At 31.8% G+C, this 19,069-nt stretch overlaps 2 long non-coding RNA genes across 2 annotated transcripts; one reads left to right on the top strand and one right to left on the bottom strand.

The window, feature by feature from the left end:
• Positions 1-4,209: 4,209 nt before the first annotated feature.
• LOC142223540 (uncharacterized) lies at positions 4,210-4,882 on the top strand. Its single transcript, XR_012718778.1, has 2 exons — positions 4,210-4,412; positions 4,484-4,882. It is a non-coding gene; the product is annotated as an uncharacterized LOC142223540 (long non-coding RNA).
• A 508-nt stretch (positions 4,883-5,390) lies between these two features.
• On the bottom strand, positions 5,391-5,765 carry LOC142223545 (uncharacterized). The gene is made up of 2 exons (XR_012718784.1): positions 5,697-5,765; positions 5,391-5,594 (listed from the first exon to the last, which is right to left on the bottom strand). It is a non-coding gene; the product is annotated as an uncharacterized LOC142223545 (long non-coding RNA).
• Positions 5,766-19,069: the final 13,304 nt, after the last annotated feature.

Below are 19,069 nucleotides of genomic sequence, written 5' to 3'. Positions count from 1 at the left end.
ACCAACATTTTCCTTGTTAAATCGGCACTGCTTAGTCGAAAAGTTGTAAAAATAACTCTAATTTTCCTAAACTTCTAATATATATATATCGAGCGATAAATCATAAATAAACTTTTGCGAAGTTTCCTTAAAATTGCTTCAGATTTAAATGTTTCCCATATTTTTTTTTTACTAAAATTGTGTTCCACCCTAGTGCATTAGCCAACTTAAATTTTGAGTCTATAGATTTTGTAAAAGTCTATCAAATTCTGTCCAAATCGAGTGATATTTAAATGTATGTATTTGGGACAAACCTTTATATATAGCCGCCAACACATTTGACGGATGTGATATTGTATCGAAAATTTAGATATGCAAAGTGGTGCAGGGATATAGTCGGCACCGCCCGACTTTAGACTTTCCTTACTTGTTTTTTTTTTTTTTTTTTAATTTAATTGTACAAAATTTGCACGTAAAATAGCCTGATTGCTTTCTTTCTAATACTTGTCCACAAGGACTGCATCGGAAGTAGAAAAAAATCATTGGGGGATCCCAAGATGTGCTTTAGAAGAAGTGTTTGTGGACTTGTCCAAAAGGACTGCATGGGAAATGGAAAAAAATTATTAGGGGATCCCACGATGCGCTTTAGAAGAAATGTTTGTGGACTTGTCCAAAAGGACTGCATCGGAAGTTGAAAAAACTCGATGGGGGATTCTGGGATGAGCTTTAAAAGAAATGTTTGTGGAATAACTTCCAATTTTTTTTTGCTGGGCTGTTGTAACGTATTTTGATGGAAAATATAAATTTAAGATTTAATGCGAAAATTTTTATTTATTTATTTTTTTTCAGTTTCTAGATCATTTACGTCATTGATTGTATCGTCCATAAATCCTCATATGTTTCGTTTCTCTGGAGATGCAGAATGGTATTTATTTATATTGGTTTGGGTATTTGTTGGGTTTCCATGGGTGGTCTGGTCTGTGGGGCGGAAAAAATCCATGATTCTATAAATAGAAACAAAAAACGAAATTTGTAAAGAATTATTTTTCAATTGCAAATGCATGCATACTTACATTAATATAATCTTCTAAATCAGTGGCCTGTGACATCGATAGCAATGCCAGAAATACGACTGGACAAATTATAAAGAATTGTAAAGATTTCATAGTGATAGATTAGATTTGTTTCGTCGTTGAAGTTGAAACGGATAGTAGTAGGGCCAATATGCGATGAAGTTCTGTTAGGAATTGTGAGGTCCACGTTCCACGTTTCGTCATATATACTATGCGTTTAGATTTTATCATTTTAATTTTTTGTTGCAAGGTCATGCAGATTTCCTGTTTAATTCTTAAGCGCAAATAACTAAAATGGGCATGATAAGACTTACGTCACGTATGTGTTGTGTAATAGGTACACAGAAAAAAATTTCACCAAAAAAATATTTTCAATTAAAATTTTATAATTTAAATGGTTCAACAAATTTTTTAATTAATACAAAAGACAATCACAAAATTTAATACAAAAGACAATCACAAAATTTTCTTAATTGGACCAATTACTTTTTATACCCTGCGCCTCATATAAGTTAGTGCATATGTTAGCAACACCCAGAAGGAGACGAGATAGACACATGGCGTCTTTGGCTCAGGGTGGGCTCTTGAGTCGGTATAGCGATGTCCGTCTGTCCGTCTGGCCGTGAACACATTTTTGTAATCAAAGTTTAGGTCGCAGTTTTAGTCCAATCGACATCAAATTTGGCATAAGTATGTGTTTTGGGTCAGAATAGAACCCTTTTGATTTTGGAAGAAATCGGTTCAGATTTAGATATAGCTCCCATATATATATTACGCCCGATATGGACTTATATGGCCCCAGAAGCCAGAGTTTTACCCTAATTTGCTTAAAATTTTGCACAAGAAGAACAATTAGTACTATAGTCAAGTGTGCCAAATTTTATTGAAATCGGTTCAGATTTAGATATAGCTCCCATATATATGTTTTTCTGATTTCGACAAAAATGGACAAAATACCAACATTTTCCTTGTAAAATCGCCACTGCTTAGTCGAAAAGTTGTAAAAAGTAATCTAATTTTCCTAAACTTCTAATACATATATATCGAGCTATAAATCATAAACTTTTGCGAAGTTTCCTTAAAATTGCTTCAGATTTAAATGTTTCCCATATTTTTTTACTAACATTGTGTTCCACCCTAGTGATAGCCGACTTAACCCTCATTTTATGTTGGGATCATTTGATGACCCATATGGTATTTTTCATCAGCGCATTTCTTACTGTTGAAATATAATTAAAAGTTCTTACTACTCAGCAAGAATTTAGTACATGTCAATAATTTATGCACTGACTAAGAACTTTTATTTATATTCCATCAGTATGAAATACGCTGATGAAAAATACGATGTGGGTCATTAAATGACCCCATCATAATATAAGGGTTAAATTTTGAGTCTATAGATTTTGTAGAAGTCTATCAAATTCTGTCCAGATCGAGTGATATTTAAATGTATGTACACGGATGAAAAAGACTGTTTTTCATATGTTTGGCTATAAACATTATATGTTTGGAACACAAATTTTTAAACACAATATTTTTGAGTGCAAGCATATAATGTTCATAAACTAGCATAACATGTTTGGGACATATATGTTAATATGTTAGAACATATTATGTTTGGGACATAAAATGTTTGTAAATATAATATGCTTGGATGCAAACATATATTAATTTAGAAATAGCCTATAAACATATATGTGTGTAGTAGCTTGGAGCGCTATTTAACAGGGAGCGATATTGAATTAAGTTGGTGGTTGTTGCTTGTTATTACAAAATTAACATTTTATTTTTCCTTGGGCAATTGATCAGCTACTTCTTTGATCCTTACAAACTGTGTGGTCCGCTGTTCGAATCCCCGTCCGGCAAAAGGTAAAATTAAAATAAAAAAATCATACAATTGAATTATTTCTTCTACAATGTTTGTATTACAGAAAAAGGTGCTAAGAACTAAAAAATCTCGTGGAAGTGAGAAAGATGTGGGGGAATATACAATTGAGCAGAAACAAAATTTTGAGCATTCAGGTCGAAAACCTATGTTGTTAGCACCTATATTACCTGTTTATTTTCATAATTCATTATGATTGTAAATATATAAATAAATAAATAAAATTTTGAGCACAATATTGTTTGGGAGAATTTTTTTTAAGCATATAATATTTTTGGGTGCAAAATGCTTCCAAACATATTATATGTTCACATAATAACATATTGTTTTTTGGAAGACAACATTATTGAATTTGGATGCAAAAATACAAAATGTTTGGAACTTAGACTACCCAAACATATATTGTTTAGACCAATATGCTTTCAACCATATTATATATTGGAAGAGATCAAACATATAAATGTTTGGGCAATACCCAAAAATATATATGCTTGAAGCAAAATATGTTTGGGAGTATATGTTACAGAAGCGATTTTTTGTGAGCGTGTATTTGGGACAAACCTTTATATATAGCCCCCATTTGACGGATGTGATATGGTATCGAAAATTTAGATCTACAAAGTGGTGCAGGGTATAATATAGTCGGCCCCGCCCGACTTTAGACTTTCCTTACTTGTTTTTATTGATTTCGTTGATTGATACTAGCATTTCTATGATTGAAGACATTTCAATTGAAAATTAATTGGATCAAATAATTTCGTGATTGAATCTAAAAATTATATGTTTGTGTGTATCATATTACCACAATACTCCCAAATAATCATAAATTATCTTTGTTTTTTAAGAAATTACTAGCAAATGGAAATCTAGTACATTGGAGGATATATTCATGAGGTTTACTGCAAAGGTTGATTTTTCTTATATTTTTTCGCAAAAAACACAAAATTCATGAAATTTTTATTTGAATCGATAGTATAACCCATATTATTTAATTAAAATGGCCAATCCACTTAATCCAACTTTAGCATACTCTTCCAGCCGGTAAATGCTTCAATCTCGTCTTCCAATGTTTCATGGAACAGACAACGATAAGCAATGGCAAATGATCCATTTAAGTTAATACCAAATGGATGGATTATTATGCACTTTTTGCAGTGTAATATTGTTTAAGCTTATCTAGAATTCTTGTTTTGTTTTATGAATACACAAATTACGATGTGATTTTTAAAGTCATCATTAAAAGCTCATGCGTGATGTACGTGTTATCGTGGCTATTTTAACTGTCTGTCCCTGTCCATGTAAGCAAATACGAAATTAGAAAATCTAACAGTAAAAACCCTATTTAAGTCGCAAAACAAATAATCTCGCCAAATATGAGGGCATTACAATTCGTTATAATTTATCAAATAATACTGTTCTCATTCCTATCCCTTGCGAAGGCAAGGGAATTGGACTGTGAAGTTCCTAATATTGATGTGAGTATATTTCAAATAGAAAATTACGTATAATTTTCTATTTGAAATTTTTTCTCGTTTGTTCTCTATAGTGTAGGATCTATCCGGTATGTTGTATGGGTAAAAAACAACCATGGCAGATGAAACAAGAGATGATAGCAAAGAGAAGAGACTGTGATGAAGAATGACGCTTACGCAATTTTATAACATCTATTGTATACACTCAAAAAAAACGTGAACGTGTACTTTACTCGAATAATCTTTTTGAGTACGTTAATTAAATGAACTGAAAACGGAAAAAATATACACAAAGAATATAAAAAAAAACTTAATTCGTACTTCTCTTTACTACAAATGCATCCATCTTGAACTTCGTATGGCACTAAAGGCATTCTTGCAATTTTTAACTCCAGTTATTTCCTTCAAACTACAAATTTGTTTTAACAAGTAAAAACAACTGTCTAATAAAATTTCTCGAATTTGTCGACAAATATTTACTTCTTTGTATGATATCGCCGTAATCTCAGCGTTTGTAATACATTTTCATTAAAATTTTCTAAAAAAAATAGAATTTTTTTATAAATTAACAAAAAGTTTTCTTTCTGATGGGTTCATGTTTTTTCAGTGTAATAGATGTAAATAAAATGGTCCTATATAAATAACATAAAAACGTTATAATCTTAGCCTATAAATATTTTAAGATATTTATCCTTAATAAACCCAGCGAAAAAAGTGTCGCCAAAAAAGTAATGAAAATTTCAACAGCCGTTGCACTGAATTTACATCACTTCTTTAGGTGTGATCCGAATTCAATGCTTTGGATGTAAATTAAAAAAATCGGTGATATTTTGTCAAATAAATAATTTGTATAATTTGTTATAATTTCTAATGGATTCTAACGCCTTTGGGAAACGTTTGACCTCAAATATTTTCAAAAATTCACAATTTTTTCAGATCGGATTTAGCATTTTTTCGACAAAATTTAAATGATTTGTATCATTTTATGAATTCTTACTCTATTTTTAACATGTTTGAAACAAAAAAAAAATTAAAATTACCCATTAAAAGTATGAAAAAACCAAGTTATAAAAAATTGAATTAAAAGAACTTCATGGGTAGTTAAAATAAAGAACATCATTGGGAGTGCATCTTCTGGAAGTGCTTTTAAAGTTGTGCCTTTGGAAGAACTTCCAAATTTTTTTGCTGGGAAAGATATTGAATATCTCATTTAATTTAAGGATTATATCTTAAATAATAAATATTTTTCTCTATTTAAGATAAATTTCAAAGAAAGAGTTTTCTCACCAAACAGAAAAGCGTAGCAGGACAAAAAAAAAAAAAAACAAGTATATACGGCGGTAAGTTCGTCCAGGCCGATTGACTGTCATCCACAATCGAATTACTTGGGTTGTGGTATCTTACAACTTCTTAACATCGTTTTCTAAATTGTGAGTTAGTACATACTTGGTATATATTAGACAAAAAAGGTATGTATAGCTAAGTCTACTAATAATTACGAATCGATATGGACTTTTGCACGGTACGTAGAGAGCCAGAATTGAAATGTGGGGGTCGCTTATATGGGGACTATATACAATTATGAACTTGATATGGACCAATTTTTGTGTGATTGGGGATCGATTTATCTGTGGGTTATATATAACTATAGACCGATATGGACCTAGTTAGGCATGGTTGTTAACGGCCATATACTAGCACAATGTATGTTACCAAATTTCAACGGACTCGGATGAAATTTACTCCTCCAAGAGGCTCCAAAACCAAATCTCGGGATCGGTTTATATGGGGGCTATATACGATTATGGACCGATTTCGACCAATTTTTGCATGGTTGTTAAATATCATATACTACGACCACGTACCAAATTTCAACCAGATGGGATGAATTTTGCCTCTCCAAAAGGCACCGGCGGTCAAATCTCGGGATCGGTTTATATGGGGCTATATATAATTATGGGAGGTCGGTTTATATGGGGACTATATCGAAACCTTGACCGATATAGTCCATCTTCGAACTTGACCTGCCTGCAGACAAAAGACGACTTTGTGCAAAATTTCAGCACGATTGCTTCATTATTGAAGACTGTAGCGTGATTACAACAGCCAGACAGACAGACAGACGGACATGGTCATATCGTCTTAGAATTTCTCCCTGATCCAGAATATGTATACTTTATATAGTCGGAAATCGATATTTCGATGTGTTACAAACGGAATGACAAACTTATTATACCCCTGTCACCATTCTATGGTGGTGGGTATAAAAATATGGGAAACATTTTAATCTGAACCAATTTTGGGTATTTTGGTAATTTTTGTCCAAATCGGAAAAGCATATATATGGAAGCTATATAGAAATCTGAACCGATTTCAACAAAATTTGACATGCATACTTACACACAAAGAAAATTTCATTAAAATTGAGCCAACGAAACTTTTTCAGTGATATAATGAAACATTTTCATTAAGACAATGAAAATATTCGTTAATAGTACGAAAATTTTCGTTGACTAACAGGATATTCATTGTGGTAACGAAAAATTGCGTTATATTAACGAATTTTTTTCATTGGCTCAATTTTAATGACACATTTCGTTAATATAACGAAACTTTTTCTACCAGTGTAGTATTTTAATTCTACTCCCTGTGCAAAATTTCACATAAATCGGACTACAACTTTGAACTCTGTGGTCATATGACGGAAAATCGGGCGAAAGATATATGTGGGAGCTATATCTAAATCTGAACCGATTTCAATAAAATTTAGCGCACTTGACTACACTACTAATTGTCCTAGTGCAAAAATTTCAATCTGAACCGATTTCAATAAAATTTAGCGCACTTGACTACACTACTAATTGTCCTAGTGCAAAATTTCAACCAAATTGGACTAAAACTCTGGATTCTGGGGCCATATAAGTCTATATCGGGCGAACGATGTATATGAGAGCTATATTTCAATCTGAACCGATTTCTTCCAAAATCAATAGGGTTCTATTCTGACCCAAAACAGGAACTTGTGCCAAATTTGAAGGCGATTGGACTTAAACTGCGACCTAGACTTTGATCACAAAAATGTTTTCACAGACAGACAGACGGGTGTCTCCTTCTGGGTGTTGCAAACATATGCACTAACTTGTAATACCTTGTTCCACAGTGTGGCGCAGGGTATAAAAACTCATGCCCGAAGATTTTGTCTTTACACTACTGTTTTTAGTGAACCACAATTCTCTTTTAAGTTTGAGATTTGCGTACTTGATTCTAGGAAACAAATTTTAATGTGTTCGTTTGATAACACAATGTTATCAAAATCCTTTAAAACTGTGTTAACGACAACTATATTTTCCAAAAAAATTATGTCATGTTTTAAGTAAAAACGCCTTTAAAATAAAGTATTGAAAACTATCTCATGTTTTTGAACACCTTTTGTACCCTGCGCCGTACTGAAAATGGTTATTTTAAGATAGTACATATGTTTTCAACACCCAGGATGAGACGAAATAGACATATGTCTTGTGTCTTTGGCCATAATGTTCAGGGACGACTCTAGTTGAAATTAGAAATTACATTGAAATATAGAAAACACGATGATCAAAACCCAGTTTAAGCGATTAACCGAAATTTTTTCACTGTACGGTATCGGGTTGGGTAATTGAATTCGGTTAACCGGTGTCGGTTTTGGACACCTTAGCCGGCCTATGAGTACATCTAGCCATGTTCGTCCGTCCGTTCCTCTGTCAGTGAACACTTTTTGTTATCTAATCGCACTTTTTTGCAATTTGCCCGTATAATATAGTCGGGGCCGACTATATTATACGCTGCACCACTTTGTAGATCTAAATTTTCGACACCATATCACATCCGTCAAATGTGTTGGGTGCTATATATAAAGGTTTGTCTCAAATACATACATTTAAATATCACTCGATCTGGACAGAATTTGATAGACTTCTACAAAATCTATAGACTCAAAATTTAAATCGTCTAATGCACTAGGGTGGAACACAATGTTAGTAAAAAAATATGAGAAACATTTAAATCTGAAGCAATTTTAAGGAAACTTCGCAAAAGTTTATTTATGATTTACCGCTCGATATATACGTATTAAAGCTTAGGTAAATTAGAGTCATTTTTAAAACTTTTCGACTAAACAGTCGCGATTTTACAAGGAAAATTTTGGTATTTTGACCATTTTTGTCGAAATCAGAAAAACATATATATGGGAGCTATATCTAAATCTGAACCGATTTCAACCAAATTGAGCACGCATAGCTACAATGCTAATTCTACTCCCTGTGCAAAATTTCAATTAAATCGGAGTAAAAAATTGGCCTCTGTGGTCATATGAGTGTAAATCGGGCGAAAGCTATATATGGGAGCTATATAAATCTGAACCCATTTCATTGGGCCAAAACTCTGGCTATTAGAACCATATTAGTCCATATCGGGCGAAAGATATATATGGGAGCTATATCTAAATCTGAACCGATTTCAATCAAATTTTGCACACTTAACTGCACTACTAATTGTACTCCTAGCCCAAAATTTCAAACAAATTGGGCCAAAACTCTGGTTTCTAGGACCATATTAGTCCATACCGGGCGAAGATATATATTGGAGCTATATCTAAATCTGACTCGATTTCAACCAAATTTGGCATGCATAGCTACAATGCTATATCTACTCCCTGTGCAAAATGTCAACCAAATTGGGCCAAAACTCTGGCTTTTAGGACCATATTAGTCCATATCGGGCGAAAGATATATATGGGAGCTATATATCTAAATCTGAACCGATTTCAATCAAATTTTGCGCACTTGACTATACGACTAAGTGTTATGTTTGTACAAAATTTCAAGCAAATCGGTAAAAAAACTCTGGCTGTTGGGTACATATTAGTGCATATCGGGCGAAAGATATATATGGGAGCTATATCTAAATCTGAACCGATTTCTTCCAAAATCAATAGGGTTCTATTTTGACCCAAATTAGGAACATGTGTCAAATTTGAAGGCGATTGGACTTAAATTGCGACATGGTTATATCGACTCAGGGACCCACCCTGAGCTTTATTGCCAAAGACACCATGTGTCTATCTCGTCTCCTTCTGGGTGTTACAAACATATGCACTAACTTATAATATCCTGTTCCACAGTGTGGCGCAGGGTATAAACAGGCAAAAGTGCGAAAAGGCTTCGAATTTTTTGTGAAAATAATGTCACGCACAGAGGCAAACTGCGAGCATTTTCAGCACTACCGACAAACGAGAGTGCTGCGATTGCCCTGTTTGCTCCTTTGAATTCCTTCCTGCGCGCTGAAATGATAGTATTTTTTTAGGTTTCTGGCAACATTTAAAAAATGCGCATTCTGTACAGACAAAGAAAACATTTCACGAAAAATTTTCCAATTAAAATTTTAATTGTAAAAACTATTCTATTAAAAATTTAATTGATTCAACAAATTTTTTAATTGAAACAAAAATCAATCACAAAAATTAATATTATCAATTAATTGTTTAATTAAATCAATTAATTTTTTAATTGATACTATCATTTCTGTGATTGAAGAATAAAAAAATTAATTGGATCAATTAATTTCCTGATTGAATCAGAAAAAAAAAAATTTTTGTGTGCATATACGAGTATACCTTTCATCAGATTTCCATTCACATGATCACAAAAGCCAAGGTTTTACTACGGTTTATGTCAAATTTTCCACAGGGAGTAGAATTAACATTATTAGTATACATACCAAATTTGGTGGAACATGGTTCAGATTTAGATATAGCTCCCATATATATCATTCGCCCGATTTGCAGTCATATGACTACAGCGGTCATTGTTGCACTCCGATTTATATGAAATTTTGCACAGGGAGTTGAAATAATATTTTGACTATTCGTGTCAAATTTGAAATCGGTTCAGATTTAGATATATCTCCAATACATATCATTCGACCGATTTACATTCTTTTTATGACAGATGCCATAGTTTCACAACGATTTACGTGAAATTTTGCTCAGGGTTTAGAAATAATATTCTCACTACACCCTCAAAAAAAATCGCTTCTTTAACATATGTTCCAAACATATTTTGCAGGAAGCACATATATTATTGGATACTGCCGAAACATTAATATGTTTGTTTTATGTGAACATATTATATGTTTGGAAGCATTTTGAGCCCAAAAATATTATATGCTTGGAAGAATTTTTCCCAAAGACGATTGTGCTCATTCCCTAACATACTCGTTATTTTCACTTCCACGAAATATTTTTCTGTAATAAAAATAATGTTGAAGAAATTATTCACTTTTATAAATTTTTTAAATTTTACCTTTCGCCTGCACGGAGAATCGAACCGAGGACCATACAGTTTGTAAGCCAACACACTATCCACTGGGCTACGTAGGTACATTTATATAGCATAGTTTGCAGCGCCCACGAGCCCATGCAAACATAACATTATTTAACAGAAACATACATTTGTTTGCCACGTGGAGCAGTGGTTAGCATGTCTGCCTTGCATGCAAAGGGTCGTGGGTTCAATCCCTGATCCGACCGAACACTTTTTTTGTTTTAATTTACACATTTATATTTATACTATATTAAATTTTTATAATGAAACTTCGAAATGTGGGTTATTAAAGATTTATAGTCAAAAACAGTGCTTGATATAAACGAAATTGACTGATTTTTGGATAAAATATTGTTTTTTTTTTATTGCAAAAATAACAATTTTGTAACAAAAAACTGTTTTTGGTACAAAACTTTAAAATATGGAAGGAATTCAAAAACTCCAACAAAAGGAGAACGTGGAGTCGAGTATAAATATACATAAATAATTTTATAATATAAACATACATTTATTTAGGCGTGAACAGTTTTTTACTGGAATTTAACACCATCGCTCTAAAATGCCTTTTATTTTTCTTTAATAATTCATTTTAAAGAAAGTAAACTTTTTAAATGGTTTTAGCTGCAAAACTCGAATTTAATGCTCGCTTTTATATTTGAAGTGGTCCGTCAACTCCTCTTGGACTACTTATTAATAAAGAGGAACTAAACTTTGTTTTTATACATTTTACTGTGTAATTTTTCACTATTTCCTCCTTATTTCATTTTACTGTTCCAACTCTAAAAAGAGTATAGTGCCCTTTCGTTATTTCTTTGAAGACCCCTGATTTCTTGTAACGAACCAAGAAAAAAATTGTGCCCATAATGCCAAAATGATAAACAAAACACATGTCAACACATACATAAAATGCTGCTCTCAAGGCGAAAACATATGCTGTTTATTTTTTAAATGTCTATTCTCTTGGTTCCGAATGTCCATTCTCTTTATTCAAATTAAATAATATTTAGACTTAAGCATATCAAATTTTTGGCCTTATCATAAAACAGTTTTCCGAAACAACATACAAGCGGGTTTCACAGAAATTGTTCTCTTTTGATTCTTTCGCTGTGTTATGTTGATATCTTTCGTCAACTCTCCATATCTATTTCTTTCTCTATACTCTCTCTGTCGCTTTGAATAAAATATCACTTGTAAATTTATGTATGTTTGCATTTACACATATGATTTTTATGAAACATTCATGCCCCAAACATAATATATTCTAACATATTAACATAGATGTCCCAAACATTTAGTGTTAGTTTAGGGACATTACATGTTTGCACTTAAATATATTCTGTTTTAAAATTGTGCCCGAAACACATTTTGTTTATATCGGAACATATGAAAAACATATTTTTCTAAGAGTGTATGCATGCCACATTTATCACAATGGACTGAATAGTGTAAGTGAGCCTGAAAATAAATCGGGCAGCCACTTTATCCTAACCTATGCCACATTTACCCAATTAAAGTCGAATCACTTAACCATACAAACAAAACGACTTCATTGAAATTTTATCGACTTTAGGAGAGAGAAATGCATCTGCTATGCTAAGCAAAATGTGCATTAGTATTTTACGGACATGTAATCTTTGGCTTCGCCCTAATATTTTTTTCAGTGCGAGCCATAATATAATTTGTTACTCAAACAATGAGAAATTTTTCAAATAGTTGCATCAGCATACGAATTTGAAATACAAAATACTACGTACACGCAAAGAAAAAAAACGTTTGGAAAACGTGTACCGAAAACGTTTTTCTTTTGTTAGAGTTTATTGAATTGCTTCGAAAATTTTAAACTTTTATCACCAAAAAAATTCGTTTGTTACAAAATTTTTATTTTTTCAATAAAAAAAAGTTATTTTTGAAACAACAACACAGTCCATTTCGTTTATATCAAACACTGTTCTTTTCCGACTTTAGGTCTTTAATAAGACACAGTTTAAAGTTCAAAATTTAATATACTACAATGTAATGTTGAACATTTTTTCGGAATCTTTCGAACATATCTGGAATATATGTAAAAAAAAAACAAAAAAAAAACTTTGGTCGAAGCGGGGATCGAACCCACGGCCCTTGGCATGCAAGTCGGACGTAGCAACCACTGCTCCACGGTGCCAAACTAAATGTTTGTTTCTGTTAAATAAACTTTGTTTATTCGTTTCGTGGGCGCCGCAAGCTATGCTATATAAATATAACTTATATGGATATTTATCTATTGATGACCATAACAGGTACATAGCTCAGTGGTTAGTGTGTTGGCTTACAAAGTGCATGGTCCGCGGTTCGATTCTCCGTCCAGGCGAAAGGTAAAAAAATTTTAAAAATTTATAAAATCGTATAATTTCTTCTACATTGTTGGTATTACAGAAAAAGGTGCTAAGAACTAAAAAACTTCGTGGAAGTGAGAAAGATGTGAGGGAAAATGCAATTAGCCAGAAAAAAATTTTTTTTAGTTAGTTTTATGAAATTGTTTTTACATCCTGGAAAAGAATAAACGTTTATCACAAAAAGTATATACTTTTCTTCCAAATGTACTTCCTTTCAACGAAAAGCAAATGAGAAACGAACTTTGTTTGTCTAAAATTTCGTTTGGGAGGAAAGAATTATTTTTTTGCGTGTATTTTGTTGTTTGATTGATGTATCGGTATAGTTTTAAATATATTCTCCAACACTACAAGGAATGTTAAAAATTTTCATTATGCAATGAGATACCCTATAATAAGTAGTACTAATAATTAGTTTAGATTAAAAAGATGAATTTAATAACACTTTCAGGTTTTGCTTGGAAGCATAAAAAATGTACTTCAAGTATAGAGAACATGACGGTTTCGGATTTTCACATTGTCGTCTCTAAGATCCTAGTCGGTTATTTTAAATGGCTTTAAATTGAATCCTTTTTTAATTTTTACAACGGCATGCGTTCAATTCCTACGAACGTGCACTGAGAAAATATTGTCGTGAGGTCAATGATTTCAAGTCTTTAAAATGCGAATGCAAATTTTGCTTAGCATAGAAGGCGCATTTCTCTAATATAAAGTTTTTTGCCTTATCCAAAAGTCAATAAACTTTTCAATGAAGTCGTATTGTCCTTATAATTAAATGATTTCACTTAAAAAAGGGGTATCATAACATGAAAGAAAAAATGTTTGGGCTAAGGTCAACTTGACTTTAATAATTCATAAAAGTTCTTTAAAATTAATGTACTTGTCTTTAAATTTGTTGTCTTTTTGCATCTTGACTACAAAGCAAGAAATCGTTCAAAAATAGGACATGTTTTTCAACACTTTATTTTAAAGACGTTTTTTACTTGAAACATAGCATAAATTCTACTGGAATTCGAGTCTGAATTTGGAAAATAAAAGTTGTCGTTAACTCGTTCTTAAAGGACTTTGCAGAAAAAAACTGAAAACACGAAAAATTAAAATTTGCTTCCTAAAAGCAAGTACACAAACCCAAATTTAAAAGAGAATTGCGTCTTTAAAGTGTCCTTACTTGTATTCTCCGCTTCTTTGGCTCGGAATCAATACCCAATTTTTTGAAGTAAAGACAAAATCTTTGGAACCGGGCATGCTTTTTTCTCAGTATGCGCCAAAAGATTTTAAATGAAATTTGAAGTAACACAGAAAAAATATAAAAAAAATATCAATCACGTAATTAATTGATCCAATTAATTTTTAAATGAAATGTCTTTAAACACAGAAATTATAGTATCAATCACCAAAGTCAATTAAAAAATTAATTGTTACAATTAATTTTTGTGTTTAATTGATCATTAAAAAATTTCTATTTATTTATTTTAATTCGACAAATGATGATATTTGTTTTCTGTAAAATTTCAGACCAAAAATTGGATAATCAAGGTATTTTCCAACAAAAGAAGCTAGAGTCTGCTTTGTTCCGAGTAGGATTTCGTGCAGGAACAACAAAAAAAAGGCATCCAGAGATTTTGTCTTTACACTAATGATATTGGTATTGATTCCGAACCTAAGGAAGGGTGAATTGAAGTACGGAACATTTTTATACCCTTCACCATAGGATGGGGGTATATTAACTTTGTCATTCCGTTTGTAACACATCGAAATTTTGTTCTATGTTATAACAGGTTGGCTGATAAATCCACGGTCTAACAAAGAAAAACACATTTTTTTGTCAAAATTCGTTTTTATTATTCAACATAGTTCCCTTCCCACCCTACGGTGGGTGGGGAAGCAATTCGAAGCCCAATTCATGAATTTTTGCCATCGTTCTCAATGACTTGTGGTCCGGTGCGTTGTCTTGGTGGAACAACACTTCTTTCTTCTTCGTATGGGGCCGTTTTGCAGCGATTTCGACCTTCAAACGCTCCAATAACGCCATATAATAGTCACTGTTGATGGTTTTTCCCTTCTTAAGTAATCGATAAACACTATTCCATCCGGTGCGTTGTCTTGGTGGAACAACACTTCTTTCTTCTTCGTATGGGGCCGTTTTGCAGCGATTTCGACCTTCAAACGCTCCAATAACGCCATATAATAGTCACTGTTGATGGTTTTTCCCTTCTTAAGTAATCGATAAACACTATTCCATGCACGCAGAGAAGAAACATGATTGCCACAATCATATTCGAAGAGCAAAATAATATGATAGCAGCTATTTTTGCGGCGACCATGTAACATTTTAACCTGCAACCATGTTGGCTCAGTGAACATGGTTCTAAGAAAAATACAATTGTCCTCATCTAAAATGTTATTATATTGATAAAAAGAATTTTGTTTCCATTAAAAGACAATGGTCACGATCTAAAATGTTATGTTATTCGTCAAAAATGTTTTTCTTCTAGTTAAAAGAACATGGTCACAACCTAAAATGTTTTGATTTTTATGAAAAAACTTTTTTCGTCGTCGAAAAAAGGACGCCACTTGAGAAAAGAAAACACAAAATCAATTTTATTTATTTGTTTTTATTTATTTATAAACTAATTCATTGTTTATTTGTATTTATAATGTTGTGCAAGCAAACTTCACATATTTTTACACACTCTAGTTTGGTTCAATTTCAACAATAAGAAATCATTCCATATTTACTTCGTGCCCATCAAATGTACAAACACAGACATCATATAACTGCAAATAAAAATAAATTATACCATATGTCAAAATGCAGAACAAAAACCAGGTACATTTGTTTCAATTACACTTTCCTTTTTTGTATTCACATAAAACCACGTGCAATTTCTGAATAAATAAATTAACACAAAACACAATAATTCCGTATTCTCCGTCCATTCCAAGAAACAATCAACACACGACTGACGCGCAAAATGAAGATCGTGTGTACCTGCTCAATGTTTTTATAAAATTCTTGTCGCTGCAAAAAAATTAAATGGTCACGAAAACAATGTACATGGTCTTTATGGCCATGTAATGCTTGTAGACATATCTATACGTAAACTATAAAAATACTTTTTTCTTTGTAAAAAAGTAAAAAAATTGAATGGTCAGGTACATGATTTTCCTGACCATATAATGGTCTCAAATTCTATCATTTAAATAATAGAACATGTTTGCGGCATTTGAGAACCATTTAAATGCTTATTGCCAACATATATTTTTCTCCGCTCGAAAATTATTTTTACAAAGACAAAATACATGGTTTTCGCGACAATTAAATACTCTAAATAAGCATTAAATGGATGCGGCAACCATGTCCAAACATGTTTTTTCTGTGCGTGTGAGCATCCCAAAAAACGGAGGCCATTACTTTGCCAGCGGACTTTTGAGTCTTTCCACGCTTCGAAGACGGTTCACCGGTCGCTGTCCACACAGCCGATCAACTTCATTTTACGGTCATTCAAAATCATTTTGTCGATTTTTTTGATGTTTTCGTCGGGAACCACCTCTTTCGGGCGTCCACTGCGTTCACCGTCCTCCGTGCTCATTTCACCACGCTTGAATTTTGCATACCAATCAATTATTATTGATTTCCCTGTAGCAGAGTCCGGGAACTCATTATCAAGCCAAGTTTTTGCTTCCACCGTAGTTTTTCCCTTCAGAAAACAGTATTTTATCAAAACACGAACTTCCTTTTTTCCATTTTTTTGACTTACAGACGTCAAATTTTGACACGAAACATTTGAAGGTTGGTACTATATAATAATAATATGCATTTGATACTAGCGACGCCATCTATGTGTCAGACCGGGGACTTATCAGCCAACCTGTTATATATTCTGGGTCGTGGTGAAATTCTGAGTCGATCTAAGCATGTCCGTCCGTTCGTCTGTTGAAATCACGATAACTTTCGAACGAAAAAAGATATCGGCTTGAAACTTGGCATAAGTATTTGTTATTGATGTAGGTCAGATGGTATTGCAAATGGGCCACATTGGACCACTTTTACGTATAGCCCCATATAAACCGACCCTCGGATATGGCTTGCGGATTTTCATCCGATCCGGTTGAAATTTGGTACGTAGTATTAGTATATGATTTCACCGTGGTATGGAGCCAGCGGTTGACAAAATGTTATTTCTATAGAAAAAGTTGTCAAAATTTTATTTCTATAGAAAATGTTGACAAAATTTTATTTCTATAGAAAATGTTGTCAAAATTTTATTTCTATAGAAAATTTCGTTAAAATTTTTATTTCTATAGAACATTTTGAACAAATTTTTATTTATATATATGTCAAAATATTATTTCTGTAGAAAATGTTGTCAAAATTTTAATTCTATAGAAAATTTTGGAGGAGCAAAATTCACCCAATTCGGTTGAAATTTGGTACGTGGTGTTAGTATATGGTGTCTAACAATCATGCAAAAATTGGTCCATATCGGTCCATAATTATATATAGCCCCCATATAAACCGGTCCCCAGATTTGACCTCCGGAGCCCCTTAGAGAAGCGAAATTCACCCGATCCGGTCGTTTCATAAACTTGGTTGCCACTCGAGCCACACATATTTTACCAAAATTTTATTTCTATAAAAAATTTTGTCAAAATTTTATTTCTATAGAAAATGTTGTCATAATTTTATTTCTATAGAAAATGTTGTCAAAATTTTATTTATATAGAAAATGTCGCCAAATTTTATTTCTATAGAAAATTTTGTTAAAATTTTATTTCTATAGAAAATGTTGTCAACATTTTAATTCTATAGAAAATTTTGCCAAAATTTTATTTTTATAGAAAGTTTTGTAAAATTTTTATTTCTATAGAAAATTCTGTCAAAATTTTTATTTCTATAGAAAATTTTGTCAAAATTTTATTTCTATAGAAAATTTTGTTAAAATTTTATTTCTATAGAAAATGTTGTCAACATTTTAATTCTATAGAAAATTTTGCCAAAATTTTATTTATATAGAAAGTTTTGTAAAATTTTTATTTCTATAGAAAATTCTGTACAAATTTTATTTCTATATATGTCAAAATATCATTTCTGAAGAAAATGTTAACAAAATTTTAATTCTATAGAAAATTTTGTCAACATTTTATTTCTTTAGAAAATGTTATCAAAATTGTGTTTCTATAGAAAATTTTGTCAAAATTTTATTTCTATAGAAAATATTGGCAAACTATTACTTCTATAGAAAATGTTGTCAAAATTTTATTTCTTTAGAAAATGTTATCAAAATTGTGTTTCTCTAGAAAATTTTGTCAAAATTGTATATACATAGAAAATGTTGTCAAAATTTTATTTCTATAGAAAATATTGGCAAACTGTTACTTCTATAGAAAATGTTGTCAAAATTTTATTGCTATAGAAAATGTTATCAAAATTGTGTTTCTATAGAAAATTTTGTCAAAATTGTATTTATATAGAAAATGTTGTTAAAATTTTATTTTTATAGAAAATATTGGCAAACTGAATTATATACGTATTTAAGAGGCCTTTGTTTAGTTTAATATATACCACGTATGCACTAATTTACAATTTAGAAGACGGTGTTAGGAAGTTTTATGATACAATCGGCAAGTGTTACCGCAACCCAAGTAATTCGATTTTGAATGACAGTCTTTCTACGCATTTCATGAGGGAGGGTACAAAAGCTTCGGCCTGGCCGAACTTACTGCCGTTTATAATTGTTTTTTTTTTCTCTTTTAATTTGATTTTTGGGTACTTCTATTCTAGGAAACAATTTTTAATTCATTGTTTTTTCCAGCTTTTTTCTCCATGTGCTATCAAAGTTCTTTACAAATGTGTTAAAGACAACTTAAATTTCCAAATTCAGATGCGATTTTAAGTAAACATTATGCTACTAGTAAAAGTTGTTTTTAA

The sequence above is a fragment of the Haematobia irritans genome, chromosome 1 (genome assembly GCF_050003625.1).
Source record: "Haematobia irritans isolate KBUSLIRL chromosome 1, ASM5000362v1, whole genome shotgun sequence".
Classification (NCBI taxonomy): domain Eukaryota; kingdom Metazoa; phylum Arthropoda; class Insecta; order Diptera; family Muscidae; genus Haematobia; species Haematobia irritans.
The sequence above is the reverse complement of the archived record's forward strand: the minus strand, read 5'-3'. Positions and strand labels throughout refer to the sequence as shown.